The 18,367-nt window shown below is 45.4% G+C and overlaps 1 protein-coding gene across 4 annotated transcripts in view; it reads right to left on the bottom strand.

Moving 5' to 3' along the window:
* The window catches only part of LOC144502405 (nucleus accumbens-associated protein 2-like), a 95,022-nt gene extending 80,221 nt beyond the window's left edge, over positions 1 to 14,801 (bottom strand). Inside the window, exon 1 of one of the 4 annotated variants that reach the window (XM_078226273.1) lies at positions 14,713 to 14,801. The gene's annotated coding sequence lies outside the window, so the exon portion shown is untranslated. Of the gene's footprint in view, positions 1 to 14,639 lie in introns of all 4 variants that reach the window. The other 3 variants (XM_078226270.1, XM_078226271.1, XM_078226272.1) reach the window with 3 other exon arrangements.
* Between the last annotated feature and the right edge of the window lie 3,566 nt (positions 14,802 to 18,367).

Raw genomic sequence — 18,367 nt, 5'->3', positions numbered from 1 at the left:
TTTTTACCATTTAATAATAGTGCAATCATGCAGTCTTGGATGGAAAAAGAGAAACTAATTTATATAGCAATTTTCACAACTACATGAAACACTAAGCGTAATCACTGTTGTGATGTAGGAAGTGTGGCAACCAATTTGCATACCGCAACCTCCCAAAAATGTCAGGGGAAAAAAAGATCAGATTAGTTTGAGACTTTTATTGAGGGTGGAATATTGGCCAGGAACACAAGGAATAACTTCCTTGCTCACATCATGGGACCTTTTACATCTTATCAAAAGATGGCACCTCTGATTGGTGCAGCACTCTCAATACTGCACCAGAGTGCCAGCCTTGAATTTTGCACTCAAATCCTGGATTGGGTCTTAAACCGACAACCTTCTAATTTAGAGAGAGTGTACTGCCAACTGAGCTGTGGCTGACAAACCATAAAGTGCCAATGGTGCTTTAAACTTGTGTAGGCAGAGTTGTGATTTATTTTCATAATCAATATGCAGATTTTGCCAACTCTCTTTTGGCTGCAAAATGATTTATATAGTACTTTTAAGGTAACAAAATGTCCCAAAGTACTTCACAGGAACATTATAAAGCAAAGTATGGCACTGAGACACATGGAGGTATTAGATCAGATGGTTAAAATCTTGGTCAAAGAGGTACATTTTAAGAAGAATCTTAAAGGAACAAAATGAGATCGAGGGGTGGAGAGGTATCAGAGGGCAGTGGAGACAATTCAGACCACAAGGGATAGTTGAAGTGAAACAGAGATGCTGTTATAGAGAAGCTAAATATGTACAGGAGAGACGGGAAAGATATGGTGATAGAGTTAAATAGAGTGGAGGAGGGTTGTGTGGAGTATATTGCCAGCACAGTGTAGTTAGGTCATTTCCCCCCCCCCCCCCCCAAGAGTATGAGCATCAGTGGCCAGGCCAGCATTGGTTGCCCACCAATAACTACCCTTGAGAAGGTGATGAACCTTCTTCTTGAACCACTGCAGTATGTGCTGAGCAGATACTTCCTCACACCACTGTGGGTGCGTGTTCCAGGATTTTGACCCAACAACAGTGAAGGATCACTGATATAATTCCAAGTGTGGATGGTGTGAGGCTTGGAGGTGGTGGTGTTGCCATGTATCTGCTGCCTTTGTCCTTCAAGGTGTTAAGAGGTCTAGGTTTGGAAGGTGCTGTTGAAGGAGCCTCAGTAACTTGTAGTACATCCTGCAGATGCACCAGTGGTGGGAGTGAATATTTTGGGTACTGGATGGGGTTCCAATCAAATGGGCTGCGTTGTCCTGGATGGTGTCAAGCTCCTTGAGTATTGCTGGAGCTGCACTCATTCAGGCAAGTGAAGAGTATTCCGTCACATCCCGACTTGAACCTTGTAAAAGCTGAATAGGCTTTGGGGAGTCAGGTGGTGAGTCACTCGCTACATAATACTTGCTCTTGTAGAGACAGTATTTATATGGCTGGTCCAGTTCAGTTTCTGGTCAATGGTAACCCATAGGAATGTGGATGGTTGGGGTTTTGGCATTAACAATGCCAGAAGGAGTCATGGGGAGATGATTAGATTTTCTCTTGTTGGATACGGTCATTGCCTGGCATTTGTGCAGCACAAATGTCACTTGCCACTTATCAGCCCATGTGCAAAGGTTGCTCTGACCTTGCTGCATATGGACACTGACTGCTTTAGTGCCTGAGGAATCATGAATGGTACTGTAAACATCTTTTATTTACACGACCTTCTGATGGAGGGAAGGTCATTGATGAAGCAATTGAAGATGGTTGGACCTAGAACACCGAGGAACACTTGCAGTAATGCCCAAGGACTGAGACGATTGACCTCCAACAACACAACCATCTTCCTTTTTGTCAGATAGGACTTCAACCAGTGGAGAATTGCCCCCTCTGCCCTCAATTCCCAATTTCGCCAGGGCTTGGTGATGCCACACTCAGTCAAATGCTGCCTTGACGTCACTGTCATCTCACCCGAGTTCAGCTCTTTTGACCATGTTTGGGCTAAAGCTATAATGAGGTCAGGAATCAAGTGGCCCTGGAAAATCCAAACTGAGCGCAAGTGAGCAGATTACTGCATTGCATGTGCAATTTGATAGTATGGTCAACAACACCTTCCATTCCTTTGCTGATTGCCTGTTTTACATTCCAGAAAATTAATTTCACATAGAAACAGCATTCTGTAACCAAAACCTTTGTTTTGAGTCATTTTGCTGACTTGGTGAAATACTTGCATTATTTACCTTACCTACTTACATATGCATTGTCAATGGCATAAGAATACGCTTTGTCGGGAATCCTCCCAACATTCAGCACCTCATTTTAAAATGAAGACTAAAATCACACTTCCAGGCCACTCAGTCAAACTTGCTGTGTCCTCCCTGCCAGCCTTGCCATCTCCCCTCTAACAACAGATTCAATTGCTTAGGAGACAGAGATATTGTCCAAATAGAATAAACTGGATAAAAATGAAACATCTAGAACTTAAAAAGGAACATATTTTAGAGAAAGGAGGAAGACTAAATGCTAAATCTTAAATGCATTTCCTAGTTAACCAATGGCCAATTATGAATCTTCAGTCCATGATGCAACATGCTGTTAGTTAAACTGCTTACAGTAGTTAAGACTAGGATGGATCACGCTGTGCGTTAAAAACATTAATTAACAGCACCAACAGCAAATGGTATTTTCAGCCCACAGACTGAAACCATGCTGTGACTTCGCATCGATTTGGGAAGTTGTGAAATGACTCAGGAAGGCACACATTGTGCTCTTTACATGTTATCATAGCTATTGCCTAGACCGGCATGTTTTACTTAACCTTCTATTCCGGGTCGTGTAAATAAAAGATACTGTGAGCTGTTAGTTTAATCAGCGGTGAAATTGCTATCACACAAACTCTCACCTTAATGTAAACAAACTTAGAAGAGTCCCTAATGCTTGGAGCATGGGGTGAATTAAAGGGGCGAGGCCATTTAAAACTGCAGCAATGTAGCTTCCAGTCAATCCATCAGGCTCTCATTGTGAAGTAACCCAATAAATAATACACCAGTACAGTATACTCGATTTGAACTCAAAGCTAGTTCTATAATTAAGGCTATGTTTACTGTGCAAAAGTTGTAGATTTTTTTTATTAATAGTGGAATTTATCCACTTTAACTTCTACATAAAACCCTAAAGATTCTTAGTGCTAGTAGCTGGATTCTACCTCATTGTTGTATCAAGGGCTGATATTCAAATCAGATAAAGTAGGGTCCAGAAGGTTAACTAAAATTTTAAAATACTATAACAGACAGAATGATCATTGTGCAATTTATTGCACATAGTGTTTGTGTGAGGTTAGTCTGCATTTCCTTTCCCACATAGTGGTTGTCCCAATTTTTTTAAATTTCCAGCAGCAAGCTATTGTGAATTTTTAAAAGATTATTTTTTGTCGCATACTTGCCCAAGGTTATAACGCAATACCTCTCTCTCACTATCACACACAAAGCTGAGATACAGTTCAAGAAACCAATGCAATAAGTTGTAATGATTTCAGTCTATTTCACAGTAAGCCTGTAGTTTCTCAGTTGAATTAATACTTTCATTAGATTGTCAGCCTCGAAATGCAGAGGAATCTCAGTAAACTATGATACTTCTTGTAGTTGAATTTCCAAGAGGCTGGGTTTTCAGGTGACCTTTGAAGTCAGAGCAGGTTAGGGGCGATCCCTTCTCTCTCTTTCAAGAGATAGATGTCATACCTCTGCCGAGAGGTTGTTTCCCCTTGTGGGAGAGTCCAGGACCAGAGAGCATAATTTCAGAGTAAGGGGTCACCCATTTAAGATGGAGATGAGGAGGAATTTCTTCTCAGAGGTCAGTGAATCTGTGGAATTCTTTACCGCAGGGTGTTGTAGAAGCTGCGTTCTCAAGTACATTCTAGGCCGAAATAGATTTTTAATCAGTAAGGGAATCAAGGGTTATAGGAATAAGATGGGAAAGTGGAGTCGAAGATCATAGAATAGAATTCCTACAGTGCAGGAGGCGGCCATTTAGTCCATTGAGCCTGCACCAACAGTCCCACCCAGGCCCCATCTCCATAACCCCTTCAAGTTCTTAGGTGTCCAGATCACCAACAACCTGCCCTGGTCCCCTCAGGCCGACACTATAGTTAAGAAAGCCCACCAACACATCTACTTTCTCAGAAGACTAAGGAAATTTGGCATGTCAGCTACGACTCTCACCAACCTTTACAGATGCACCACAGAAAGCATTCTTTCTGGTTGTATCACAGCTTGCTATGGCTCCTGCTCTGCCCAAGACCGCAAGAAACTATAAAAGGTCATGAATGTAGGCCAATCCATCACACAAACCAGCCTCCCATCCATTGACTGTCTACACTTCCTGCTGCTTCGGCAAAGCAACCAGCATAATTAAGGACACCATACATCCCAGACATTCTCTCTTCCAGCATCTTCCGTCAGGAAAAAGATACAAAAGTCTGAGGTCACATACCAACCAACTCAAGAGCAGCTTCTTCCCTACTGCCATCAGACTTTTGAATGGACTTACCTTGCATTAAGTTGATCTTTCTCTACACCCTAGCTTTGACTGTAACACTACATTCTGCACTCTCCTGTTTCCTTCTCTATAAACGGTATGCTTTGTCTGTATAGCGTGCAAGTAACAACACTTTTCACTGTATACCAATACATGTGACAATAATAAATCAAATCAAATATTTACACTGCTAATCGCCCTGACGCTAAGAGGCAATTTAGCATGGCCAATCAACCCAACCTACACATCTTTGGACTGTGGGAGGAAACTGGAGCACCCAGAGGAAACCCATGCAGACAGGGAAAGAATGTGTAAACTCCACACAGATAGTCACCCAAGGTTGGAATTGAACTCAGGTCCCTGGCACTGTGATGCAGCAGTGCTAACCACTCTACATCCTCATATCAGATCAGCCACAACCTATTGATTGGCAGAGCAGACTCGATGGGTCGAATGGCCTGCTTCTTCTACATCTTATGGTCTACCTTGGCTGCATTATCTTGCAGCTAATTCGACAGATTCAGATCCGAACAGATTCTACTGTTAATTTTAAAAAGAACAGATAAATATGGCTGTCTTAAGTCATGAGACTGATTAAGAGTTCCAAGTCCTTCTTCCAAAAAAAAGGGTAGTGGGTTATTTCGTCACACTCTGTTTTAGCCTTTCACATGTTGAGAGCTTTTGAGACAGCCAAGGTAGCCTTTAATTGAGCGCGCCATTCAATTCAAATTACCCTTTGAATACCTTTAATGACAAAGACAATGAGTTTCGATGGCACTATGGCCCAAGATGACAAGTCGGTGGATAGGTGATTCTCTTGTTCTGTTTACAACAGTTCATCATTAACAAAAGGATTTTGAGTTGCACAAGTGTCTCAGAGTCTCCATATTTTGAGTATTTGTTGGAATTTCACTTCTGTCTAGAGTCGATAATGTCAAAGTCAATATGTTGTCAGCTTCCTTAAATGTAGTTTTGAAATTTGCAATATCTTTATCTGTACTGAACTAGACAATACCATACCATTGGTCTTTTAAATCACAATCTGATTTCCTCTGATGCCCACATTTATGTTAAACGGTGGGGGTGGCCAAATAATTGAGGTTGATAGTGCTGGGGGAAGTATAGCGAAAAAGACTGCACTGACTGCAAGAAGATCACAAAGCTAAACTTTGCAAATGACAGACATTATAAGCAAAAAGCCAAAATGATGTCTGATACAGATAATCTCAGTTAATACTATTCACAAGGACTCATCCGCTATAAGGAAATTGCAATTGCCAACCCATCAGGCTCAATCACACGTACGAACATTAGATCGTGCTCTGCTAAAAATACACAGATTAAATCAATACTGCATAACATTCTCACACTTCAGGGCCAGCGAAGATTGTACTTCTTAGAAACCCACAATCAGCGCTGCATGCTCCTATTGAACAGTAATTTAAGACTTCATGAATCTATCACCAACTCTTTGCAAAGGCTCTTAGACGCCAACTTAAAATACATCACAAGACATCTCTATTTTGTTCCTCTGTCAAAGACACAAAGCTACATTTTGCTGGAGTGAAGATTCCATGCTAACTAATTGCCCTGGGTAACAAACAGTAGGCAAGGGAACCAGTGCTTGCTAGTTATCTGCAAATCTGCCATGTGGACGATGCCAAACCTGGCCTCTGCCAGAGAGCTGCATGATGGGGAACACAAGCAGCATTCTCATCTCAAAGGAAACCACTTTATCTTTTACAACCGAGTCTTTTGAAGTTGAGCAAGATTCATCTACCATAAAGTGTGAAAAGGTGTCTCACAGGATTTTTAAAATTCAGCAGTTACTTGGAGACCAAGCAGCAGAACTAGCAATGGCACACAGACACTCTAGACACTGGAATATTGAATCATAGAATCCCTACAGTACAGAAGCAGCCCATCAAGTCTGAACCGACCACAATCCCACCCAGGCCTTATTCCCGCAACCCCACGCATTTACCCTGCTAATCCTCCTGATGCTAGGGTCAATTTAGCATGGTCAATCAACCTAACCTGCACATCTTTTGCACAGTGGGAGGAAACCGGAGCACCCGGAGAAAACACACGCAGACACGGGGAGAATGTGCAAACTCAACACAGACACAGTGACCCGAGGCTGGAATTGAACCTGGGACCCTGGCACTGTGAGACAGCAATGCTAACCACTGTGCCACTATTGGGTGATACATATTTCATTTCCACAGCTCATTGATTCCACCATTTTACTGAACGGGGTTTTACAATTACAGATTCGGAAATACTATACCATTAGTACCATCAACTTATGCTGAGGCTATACAAGAGCATGGTTCGCTTATTACAGGATTATATATCCATACTCCACTACTGCTGTCTTCTAGTTTTGAAAAACAGGCAAAGATGCAAGCATTTAGGAAGCACAAGTAACAGATTTCTGAAATGCTTACGCTGAACAATGAGCTAAGAAAGGCCTTGGGTTGCCCTTTAAGCTCTAGTGATGAAAATATACACTTATGGAAGGAGTTATGTCACATTCTAGTTCACAAGTAGTTCTCAGAGAACACAATCAAATTTCTACTTTTGGACAATTAAACAACCAACTGGAGATTTTGGCTCCACAAATATCCCCATCCTCAATGATGGGGGAGTCCTGCACAGCAGTGGAAAAGAGAAGCTTAAGCATTAAAAAATTGAGGCTTAAGAATGAACAAGGGAGTACTGGCGTTCAGATTTATACCCTTGAGTTTATTAGTTGAGTACCTTGAACCTCAGGACTTTTTTATTTGGTGCTTTGCAATCATATTTCTTTCCCATGTGCCTTCCTACATATTTTAGATAATCTATGTAAACTGCATTGAATTGATTGTGTGAATTATGACATTTTTACAACGTTGAGCTATAAAGGCATCATAGCCGAAACAAGATGGCAACTATACGGCAAAAATGCTTAGTGCCAGAGACTAAGCCATCTCAAATCAAATGCCTTTCAAAACATGTGCATAATTGAGTTCTACAGAATGAAAAACCTTCACGAAAGTGCACATTAATCAGAATTTAAGGTAACTGAGCACAGGAATTGGTAATAAAATAAAGGCCATGGTCTATCTAGTTAACCCTGACAGGACAAAGCACATTCATAACCATTTGAAGAAACATTCACATCAGGTGAGCAGACAAATGACAAGACAAACTATATAATGAAGGAATTGATACAGCATTGGGAGGCTCAGAAAGGGTCCTGCAAGTAACAGGAAACAGCACTTTCAAAGGGGACACAAAAATATGGACACAATTAAAAAGGCAAAATGTATGTTGGATACACAACTGGAACAGTGCAGTACAAGTACACTCAGGAGTGATGTTATTTTAGTTACTATGTCTTCCAGCAAAGGTCATGTATGCACAGGGGAGAATCACAACAAGAATGATCCCTGGTGGATAAGCCGAGAGAATATGTTTGAAAAAGAGCTGATTTTAAAAAATCCATTTCGAGATGTGGGCACCCTTGGCAAGGTCAACATTTATTATTCATCCCGAAATGCCTTCGAGAAAGTGGTGATGAGCCACCTTGAACACCTCAGTTTGTGCAGAGTTGGTACGCCCAGAGTGCTGTAAGGGAGGGATTTCCAGAACTTTGACCCAGCAACAGTGAAAGAACGACCGAATACATAAGAACATAAGAAATAGGAGCAGGAGTAGGCCATCTAGCCCCTCGAGCCTGCCCCGCCATTCAATAAGATCATGGCTGATCTGACGTGGATCAGTACCACTTACCCGCCTGATCCCCATAACCCTTAATTCCCTTACCGATCAGGAATCCATCCATCCGCGCTTTAAACATATTCAGCGAGGTAGCCTCCACCACCTCAGTGGGCAAAGAATTCCAGAGATTCACCACCCTCTGGGAGAAGAAGTTCCTCCTCAACTCTGTCTTAAACCGACCCCCCTTTATTTTGAGGCTGTGTCCTCTAGTTTTAACTTCCTTACTAAGTGGAAAGAATCTCTCCGCCTCCACCCTATCCAGCCCCCGCATTATCTTATAAGTCTCCATAAGATCCCCCCTCATCCTTCTAAACTCCAACGAGTACAAACCCAATCTCCTCAGCCTCTCCTCATAATCCAAACCCCTCATCTCCGGTATCAACCTGGTGAACCTTCTCTGCACTCCCTCCAATGCCAATATATCCTTCCTCATATAAGGGGACCAATACTGCACACAGTATTCCAGCTGCGGCCTCACCAATGCCCTGTACAGGTGCATCAAGACATCCCTGCTTTTATATTCTATCCCCCTCGCAATATAGGCCAACATCCCATTTGCCTTCTTGATCACCTGTTGTACCTGCAGACTGGGCTTTTGCGTCTCATGCACAAGGACCCCCAGGTCCCTTTGCACGGTAGCATGTTTTAATTTGTTTCCATTGAGATAGTAATCCCATTTGTTATTATTTCCTCCAAAGTGTATAACCTCGCATTTATCAACGTTATACTCCATTTGCCATATCCTCGCCCACTCACTCAGCCTGTCCAAATCTCTCTGCAGATCTTCTCCGTCCTCCACACGATTCACTTTTCCACTTATCTTTGTGTCGTCTGCAAACTTCATTACCCTACACTCCGTCCCCTCCTCCAGATCATCTATATAAATGGTAAATAGTTGCGGCCCGAGTACCGATCCCTGCGGCACGCCACTAGTTACCTTCCTCCAACCGGAAAAACACCCATTTATTCCGACTCTTTGCTTCCTGTCGGATAGCCAGTCCCCAATCCACTTTAACACACTACCCCCAACTCCGTGTGCCCTAATCTTCTTCAGCAGCCTTTTATGGGGCACCTTATCAAACGCCTTTTGGAAATCCAAAAACACCGCATCCACCGGTTCTCCTCCATCAACCGCCCTAGTCACATCTTCATAAAAATCCAACATGTTCGTCAAGCACGACTTTCCCCTCATGAATAGTTCCAAGTCAGGATGGTGAGAGACCTGAAGGGGTACTTGCTGGTTTGTGTTTTCATATACTCGCTGCCCTCATGTGCATCTAAGGGGTACTTCTTTTCTGGTACCAACTTAATAAACTAATTCAAATTAACTTTGAGTGAGGCGGCAAGTTTGGAAGATGCTATTGAAGAAGCCTTGGCATGTTGCTGCAATACACCTTGTGAGCAATATGCATTGCAGCAGTGTGCTAGTGGTGGAATGAAAGAATGGATGTGATGTCAATCAAGCAGTGGGAAGAGTTGGGGAAGGGGCAAAGTATAACTGCATAATTATTTTTAGAAGTCTGTACACACACACACATTTCCAGTCCACAAGGCTGATTCCATGCCAGCATTTTTATGTAAATACTTATAATGGAAAAAACCCCACAGAAACATGTCAGCAATATAATGGAAAAGAAAATCACATCGGAAATTGTGAATATTTCGTAAGAGAATAACATATTGCCTCACACTTTGTTTATACACTAACTGAATAAGTCAAATTTCCATTTGAAATGTTTTCCTTTGCCACCTTTTCCTCAGTAACTGAAATTTATAATGCTCAAAATAAGATGTCAAAGACAACTTTAAAACTTCAACAAATTGTGCTTTACAGTAGTTAATTTACCCCGTGTTCTGTTTCTAAAGCCTTGGCCTTAAGTTGGATTATTTTTTACAACCGCCAAATGATTCTGACCAAACTTTTGCATTTATGCAGTCCACTGGATTCCCCAACACAAATTTCCAAACCATTACTTCAGGGAAGTAAAAACACTCAAATTAAAAATATATTTATGTTGTCAACTGCTTAGTCAGACAACACCTGTGATCAGCATTTGGGACTACAGCTTCTTTGTTAATGGTTATTAAAAGAAAAGTTTATTTCAAATGTTGTTTAAGTGACTTGTTTCTTTAACTGGATTCCAAACTGCAATAGAAAAATGTCCCAGCGACATCTTGAAGATTTCAACATTTTCTGATATTAAAAACTTGAAACAAATTTGTGCGCGTTTACAGAACTTGCATTATTAGCTTTGGATTAGTGGGTAAAGTATGTAGGGATATGGGGATAGGGCCTGGGTGGGATTGTGGTCGGTGCAGACTCGATGGGCCGAATGGCCTCTTTCTGTACTGTAGGGTTTCTATGATTTCTATACAAAATGCAGCCGGATTCAAGGCTGCATGATTGTGAGCATTTGAACAATAATGGTTGATGGGCCAAGTGGGCCTTTCCTCATTTTTGACTTTAATAGGATTACAAATCAGATTTTTTTGGGCAGTTCCATTCACTTTAACACGGACATTTGTTTTTAAACAAATAACTGATTCATTCAGCCTTTACAAGCCATCTAGTCAATACAATTTCCCTATCATCCTCAAAAACTGAACTGCACCATTGTATTTCTGCAGCAGAATTATCAGCTTTATACACACATGCAAAATTGATAACCCAGTTAACACACTGCCAAGGAAAATTCACTGTTGTGACCTCCAGTTGTACTTTTTACTTCCACTAGAAATATTGGACCCAAACTATGGCATTATGCCCACAGCCACATTGCATACAAAACTGCAGAGATAATATTGGTAAATTGAAACTAACATGACTCAAACAAACTTTGACACCATGTCACAGCAGGGCTATCCAAGTTTTGTTCTTTGTCATCTACTTAAGGTATGATGAAAGCCTTGGAGGTCACACCTAAAGATTAAGTGTCAGCTCCACTCATTTTCACATCTCAAACTGCTGACACGAACATCTCAATGCTCCGATTCACTCGAAAGGGAAACCACATAAAGGAGATTCCAATCACCATGCCTCACCGCATCCATGTTACAGAATAACTTGGAGAATTCAGACTAAATTGTGTTACATATTTAAGAACACATTTAGAGCCAAATTCACCCAATGTATTAATTCTAAAGTTAAGGAACAGACCTGCCCGAGAGAAAATGCCCAATGAGCTATGTCCCATGTAATCTAGAGAACTACAGTTAAAAGCCTCAGCAATCTACTGGCAGAAGGTAAAAGTTAAATTTGGACATGCTTCATTTTACAGTAGCAATATGACATGGCAGTTGGCCGAAAATATTTCGGTCATACCAAGTCATGTAATATAAAAATCTGAATAATAAATCTAGGCGGCACTTTGAAAAGTCATCTTACCACTTACACATTCCAAAAAGTCTTGATGGCTGAAATACATGCACTGAAATGTACAGATTATTTCAACCATTATCTACAAAAACATGAATCATTTCTATTGCAATGAATCTCAACAGACACGTACAGTTCCTGCTGGTGTTGGTCGGTTCCTCGCAATAAAAACAGCAGTATTAGTCAACGTGTGCACAGACATATAGGTGAGTGTTAACTGTGACTTCCAAAAAGAAAGTGGCATTTATTACATATTGTTCGAGAGGATTACAACACTTACAAACAAGAACATACTAAAAGAAAATGCCTGCTTCAAATTTGCACTGATGAGATGATTAGCAAGCTGCTCATGTCCCAGCATGGAGACAGAACACATGGATATTCGACTAGAACAGAAAGCCTCTGGGGGAGGCAGGTTCTGCAGAAGAGGACCAGACCGGGGGGGGGGGGACGTCTGGAGGGGAGGGCAGGGGAGATGGAGGGGAGCCCAGTGGGGAGCAAAGAGACGACCAGGGTGGATGGGGAAAGCAGAGGGGGGCGAAGAGACGAACGGGGAGGATGGGGGAGGGGGGGGCGAAGAGGCGACCGTGGGGAAGGAGGGGAGGGGGGCGACAAGGCGACCGTGGGGAACAAGGGGAGGGGAGGGGGGCCATGAGGCGACCGTGGGGGAGGGGAGGGGGGGCGACAAGGCGACCGTGGGGAACGAGGGGAGGGGAGGGGGGCCATGAGGCGACCGTGGGGGAGGGGAGAGGGCAAAGAGGCGACCGTGTGGAAAGAGGCAAGGGAAGAGGGGGAAAGAGGCGAGGGAAGAGGGGACGGGGGGGGTAAGAGGCGAGGGAAGAGGAGACGGGGGGGAAGAGGCGAGGGAAGAGGAGATGGGGGGGAAGAGGCGAGGGAAGAGGAGACGGGGGAAGAGGCGAGGGAAGAGGAGACAGGGGAAGAGGCGAGGGAAGAGGAGACGGGGGGAAGAGGCGAGGGAAGAGGAGACAGGGGGGAAGAGGCGAGGGAAGAGGAGACGGGGGGAAGAGGCGAGGGGGGAAGCGGCGAGGGAAGAGGAGACGGGGGGAAGAGGCGAGGGGGGAAGCGGCGAGGGAAGAGGAGACGGGGGTAAGAGGCGAGGGAAGAGGAGACAGGCGGGAGGGAAGAGGAGACGGGGGGTAAGAGGCGAGGGAAGAGGAGACGGGGGGGTAAGTGGCGAGGGAAGAGGAGACGGGGGAGGGAAGAAGAGACGGGGGGGAAGAGGCGAGGGAAGAGGAGGCGAGGGAAGAGGAGACGGGGGTAAGAGGCGAGGGAAGAGGAGGCGAGGGAAGAGGAGACGGGGGGTAAGAGGCGAGGAAAGAGGAGACGGGGGTAAGAGGCGAGGGAAGAGGAGACGGGGGGTAAGAGGCGAGGGAAGAGGAGGCGAGGGAAGAGGAGACGGGGGGTAAGAGGCGAGGGAAGAGGAGACGGGGGGTAAGAGGCGAGGGAAGAGGAGACGGGGGGGTAAGAGGCGAGGGAAGAGGAGACGGGGGGGTAAGAGGCGAGGGAAGAGGAGACGGGGGGTAAGAGGCGAGGGAAGAGGAGACGGGGGGTAAGAGGCGAGGGAAGAGGAGACGGGGGGTAAGAGGCGAGGGAAGAGGAGACGGGGGGTAAGAGGCGAGGGAAGAGGAGACGGGGGGTAAGAGGCGAGGGAAGAGGAGACGGGGGGTAAGAGGCGAGGGAAGAGGAGACGGGGGGTAAGAGGCGAGGGAAGAGGAGACGGGGGTAAGAGGCGAGGGAAGAGGAGACGGGGGGTAAGAGGCGAGGGAAGAGGAGACGGGGGGTAAGAGGCGAGGGAAGAGGAGACGGGGGGTAAGAGGCGAGGGAAGAGGAGACGGGGGGTAAGAGGCGAGGGAAGAGGAGACGGGGGGTAAGAGGCGAGGGAAGAGGAGACGGGGGGTAAGAGGCGAGGGAAGAGGAGACGGGGGGTAAGAGGCGAGGGAAGAGGAGACGGGGGGTAAGAGGCGAGGGAAGAGGAGACGGGGGGTAAGAGGCGAGGGAAGAGGAGACGGGGGGTAAGAGGCGAGGGAAGAGGAGATGGGGGGTAAGAGGCGAGGGAAGAGGAGACGGGGGGTAAGAGGCGAGGGAAGAGGAGACGGGGGGTAAGAGGAGAGGGAAGAGGAGACGGGGGGTAAGAGGAGAGGGAAGAGGAGACAGGGGGTAAGAGGAGAGGGAAGAGGAGACGGGGGAAAGAGGAGAGGGAAGAGGATACGGGGGGGGAGAGGAGAGGGAAGAGGAGACGGGGGAGGGAGAGGAGAGGGAAGAGGAGACGGGGGGAAGAGGCGAGGGAAGAGGAGATGGGGGACAAATAAAAACAACAGACACCACATATTCAAAATAATAGCAATTTCCACCATACCTCCTCCCAGTGTGCAAGAACATTTAGGAAGAGGGCTGCTGAGTTGCTGCAGGGGAAAATTTTGCCTAAGTTCTTTGCAAACTTCAAAGTTTACAAACTTTAGGTGGCACAGTGGTTAGCACTGCTGCCTCACAGTGCCAGGGACCCAGGTTCAATTCTGGTCTTGGGTCACTGTGTGGAGTCTGCACGTTCTCCCTGTCTCTGTGTGGGTTTCCTCCGGGTGCTCCGGTTTCCTCCCACAGTCCGAAAGACGTGCTGGTTAGGGTGCATTGGCCGTGCTTAAATTCTCCCTTGGTGTACCCGAACAGGCGCCGTAGTGTGGCGACTAGGGAGATTTTCACAGTAACTTCACTGCGGTGTTAATATGAGCCTTACTTGTGACACTAATAAATAAACTTCAAACTTCCCAAACTTGCAGCGCCCGCGCGCTCCGGGGCATGGCCTGGGCGCTCCTGCGGCGCATGCGCGGCCCCTAGGGGAGGGAGCCGAGCCCCATCCCAGCGTCGCTAGGCGATCGCCCGGCCCCGAGCCCTCGGGACAGAGCCACAGCCCCGCCTGCCCGATAACACCAACCCTCACCGGGAAGGGAAGCAGGGGGGAGGGAAACCTCCTTTACCCGCACTTTGTCTCCATTCAGCGGCACCGCCCGCACCGTGTGTTCCGTTCTCTCGCCCTCCCTCACACTCCGTGCACCTCTCGCCCGCCGCCCGGACAGACAAGCGCAGCTTTCCACCGCACCGGAAACCAGACCGCTTAGCAACGGAACTGACGTCGTCGCGCCGCCCGCCCGTGACGCCGTATCCCGGCAACAGGCCCCGCCCACTGGTAAACAAAACCAGCCACCTGTTCCACACACAGCACTCCCCAGGCCCCAGGGAGACAGCAACCAGGCCATCATGGCTCATCTTTGACAGTATAGCACGCAAGAAACAATACTTTTCACTGTATCCTAATACATGTGACAATAATAAATCAAATCTTCTACCTCCTGCACCCCTCCCTGCCCAAGATATGTTATGATGTGGCAGTGCCAGCGTTGGACTGGAGTAGGCACAATAAGAAGTCTCACAACACCAACTTAAAGTCCAACAGTTTTATTTGGCAGCATAAGCTTTCAGAGTCTCAGGCTCCTTCTTCAGGTGAGATATGTTACACAGGGTCGATTCAGAAAGAATGTTCCCAATAAAGTTTTTTATTATTGTCACAAATAGGCTTACATACAATGAAGTTACTGTCTTAAAGTTTATTTATTTATTAGTCACAAGTAGGTTTACATTAACACTGCAATGAAGTTACTGTGAAAATCCCATAGTCGCCACACTCCAACACCTGTTCGGGTACACTGAGGGAGAATTTAGCATAGCCAATGCACCTAACCAGCACACCTTTCAGACTGTGGGAGGAAACCAGAGCACCCGGAGGAAACCCACACAGATACAGGGAGAACGTGCAGACTCTGCACAGACAGCGATCCAAGCCAAGGATTGAACCCAGTTCCCTGGCATTGTGAGGCAGCAGTGCTAACCACTGTGCCACCTCAGATCTAGGGGTCATAGTTTGAGGTTAAGGATTGAGGTGAGGAGAAATTTCTTCAACCGGGGGTGAATATGTGGAATTCACTACCACAGTAGGTAGTTTGAGGACAAAACAACGCCTGATTTCAAGAAGAAATTACATACAGCTTTTGGGGCTGAAGGGATCAAGAGATATGGGGGGAAGGGGAGATCAGGATATTGAATTTGAATACTCCTGCTTCTAGCTTCAGTGGCACAGTGGTTAGCACTGCTGCCTCACAGTCCCAGGGACCTGCATTCAATTCCAGCCTTGGGTGACTGTCTGTGTGGAGTTACAAAAATCTGAGATCACGTAACTACCGACTCAAGAACAGCTTCTTCCCTCTCGCCATCAGACCTCTGAATTTTGTGGCCAATTGAACCACATAAGTATGGATCTGGAGTCACATGTAGGTCAGAGGGAAATTTGGCATGTCTACCACAACTCTCACCAATTTTTACAGATGCGTCATAGAAAGTATCCTTTCCGGATGTATCACCGCTTGGTATGGCTCCTGCTCCAACCAAGACCATTAGAAACTACCAAGAGTTGTGAACATAGCCCAGTCCATCACGCAAACCAGCCTCCCGTCCATTGACTCCGTCTACACTTCCCGCTGCCTCAGGAAAGCAGCCAGCATAATCAAGGACCCTACACACCTCGAATATACTTCTTCCATCAGGAAAAAGATACAATAGTCTGAAAACACGTACCAACTAACTCAAGAACAGCTTCTTCCCTGCTGCCATCAAACCTTTGAATTGTCCGATCATATATTAAGCTGATCTTTCTCTTCACCTTATCTGTAACTGCCACACTATATTCTGCACTCTATCTTTGCTTAGGTGCATTGGCCATGCTAAATTCTCCCTCAGTGTACCAGAACAGGCGCTGGAGTGTGGCGACTAGGAGATTTTCAAAGTAACTTTATTGCAGTGTTAATGTAAGCCTACATGTGACACTAATAAATAAACTTGCAAACTTTCCTTTTCCTGTATGTACTCTATGAATGATATGCTTTGTCTGTATAGCACGCAGGAAACAATACTTTTCACTGTAACCCAATACATGTGACAATAATAAATCAAAGATGAGGTATGGATGACAGATTTCCTCGCCCATCGGCCATTGGTGAAACAGACGGAACAAAAACAGAAAATGCTGGAAAATCTCAGCAGGTCTGACAGTAATAGAGCCAATGTTTTGAGGCTGGGTGACTCTTCATCAGTGCTCTGATGAAAGGTCATCTTGACTCGAAACATCAGCTCTATTCTCTTTCCACAGACGCTGTCAGACCTGCTGAGATTTTCCATCATTTTCTGTTTTTGTTTCAGACTCCAGTATTTTGCTTTTGCTCAGTGAAGCAGGTGGGTTTTTATGGCCATCGATGATAATTTCATAGTCATCCCTGGTAAGATTTGCACTGGAATGTTACTGCCTCGCCCACCCGAGGCTCCTAAGATCCCACCCAAGGCCAACGGAGAATGCCATTGGGGGCGGATGAGGTGTTAAAATTCCAGCCAAGCTCTCAATTCCAGATTTTATGAATTGAATACAAGCTGCCATGGTGGAATTGGAATTTGTGCCCCCCCCCCCTCCCCTTCTTAACACTGAAAGGGTATATTAGACATGGAGGGGGTGCAATGCATATCCACCTAAATGACATTGGGCTATGAAGCTCTAAATCATGAGGTCAGGTTCTGTAAGCCAGGCCTGTTACCCCTTGAGTTCAGAAGATTAAGGGTTGATCTAATCAGAGTGTTGAAAATGATCAAAGGAGTTGATCAGGGAAGGGGACATGGGCATCAGAATTAGAACTAGGCCATTCAGTTTTGATATCAGGAACCATTACTTCACACAAAGTGAATTGGAAATCAGGAACTCTCTCCCCTAAAAGGCTGCTAAGATAAAGATCAAATGGTAAATTTCAAAGCTGAGATAGATTTTTGTTAGCTATTTGTGTCAAGAGACATAGAACCAGAGCGGGTAAATGGAGTTGAGACCCCGATCAAAAATGATCTGATGGAATGGCAGAATAGGCTTGAGGGACCGAATGGCCTCCTAATTCCTCAGTGTCCCTCATCAGGCTGAAGGCCAAGAGATGATGGGGAATATCTAAACCATATTTGCTCTTCACAGGTATCTTACTTGAAAAGAAGATCCATGAATGTAGCACTGGAGCAACACCATGAGCAAACCTGCACATATTCCCCCTTTTTCACGGGCACAGGAAGTAAAGAGAACTTAAACATAAAGTGTTTAGGGGAATTGGTTAGCTCAGTTGGCTGGATAGCTGGTTAGTGATGCAGTGTGACCCCAACAGCACAGGTTCAATTCCTGTACCGATTGAGATTATGCTCAAACCCCCCCCCCTCTCACCTGAGGTGTGATGATGCTCAGGTTAAATCGCCACCAGCCTATGGTCATCTGGGACTATGGTGCCTTTACCTTTTCAACATAACAAAGAAAATTTCTCAAATGAAATCATAAGATTGTTGTGTCCATGAGATGTACTGCTGCTCCGAACAGCTCTGTGGGTGCATCTACACCACATGGACTAAAGCGGTTCAAGAAAGCAGTTCGCCTCTACCTTCTCAAGGGCAATTAGGAATGGGCAATAGATGTTGCCCTTGTCAGCAATGCCCACATCCACCATTCATGGAAGGACCTGTTAATGATGCTTACTGACCTGTTAGGTATTTGCAGCATTCTTTGAAATTTTATTCTACCAATCAATTCCGGCCACTTAATAA

This window comes from Mustelus asterias, chromosome 13 (genome assembly GCF_964213995.1).
Source record: "Mustelus asterias chromosome 13, sMusAst1.hap1.1, whole genome shotgun sequence".
NCBI lineage: Eukaryota > Metazoa > Chordata > Chondrichthyes > Carcharhiniformes > Triakidae > Mustelus > Mustelus asterias.
The sequence above is the reverse complement of the archived record's forward strand: the minus strand, read 5'-3'. Positions and strand labels throughout refer to the sequence as shown.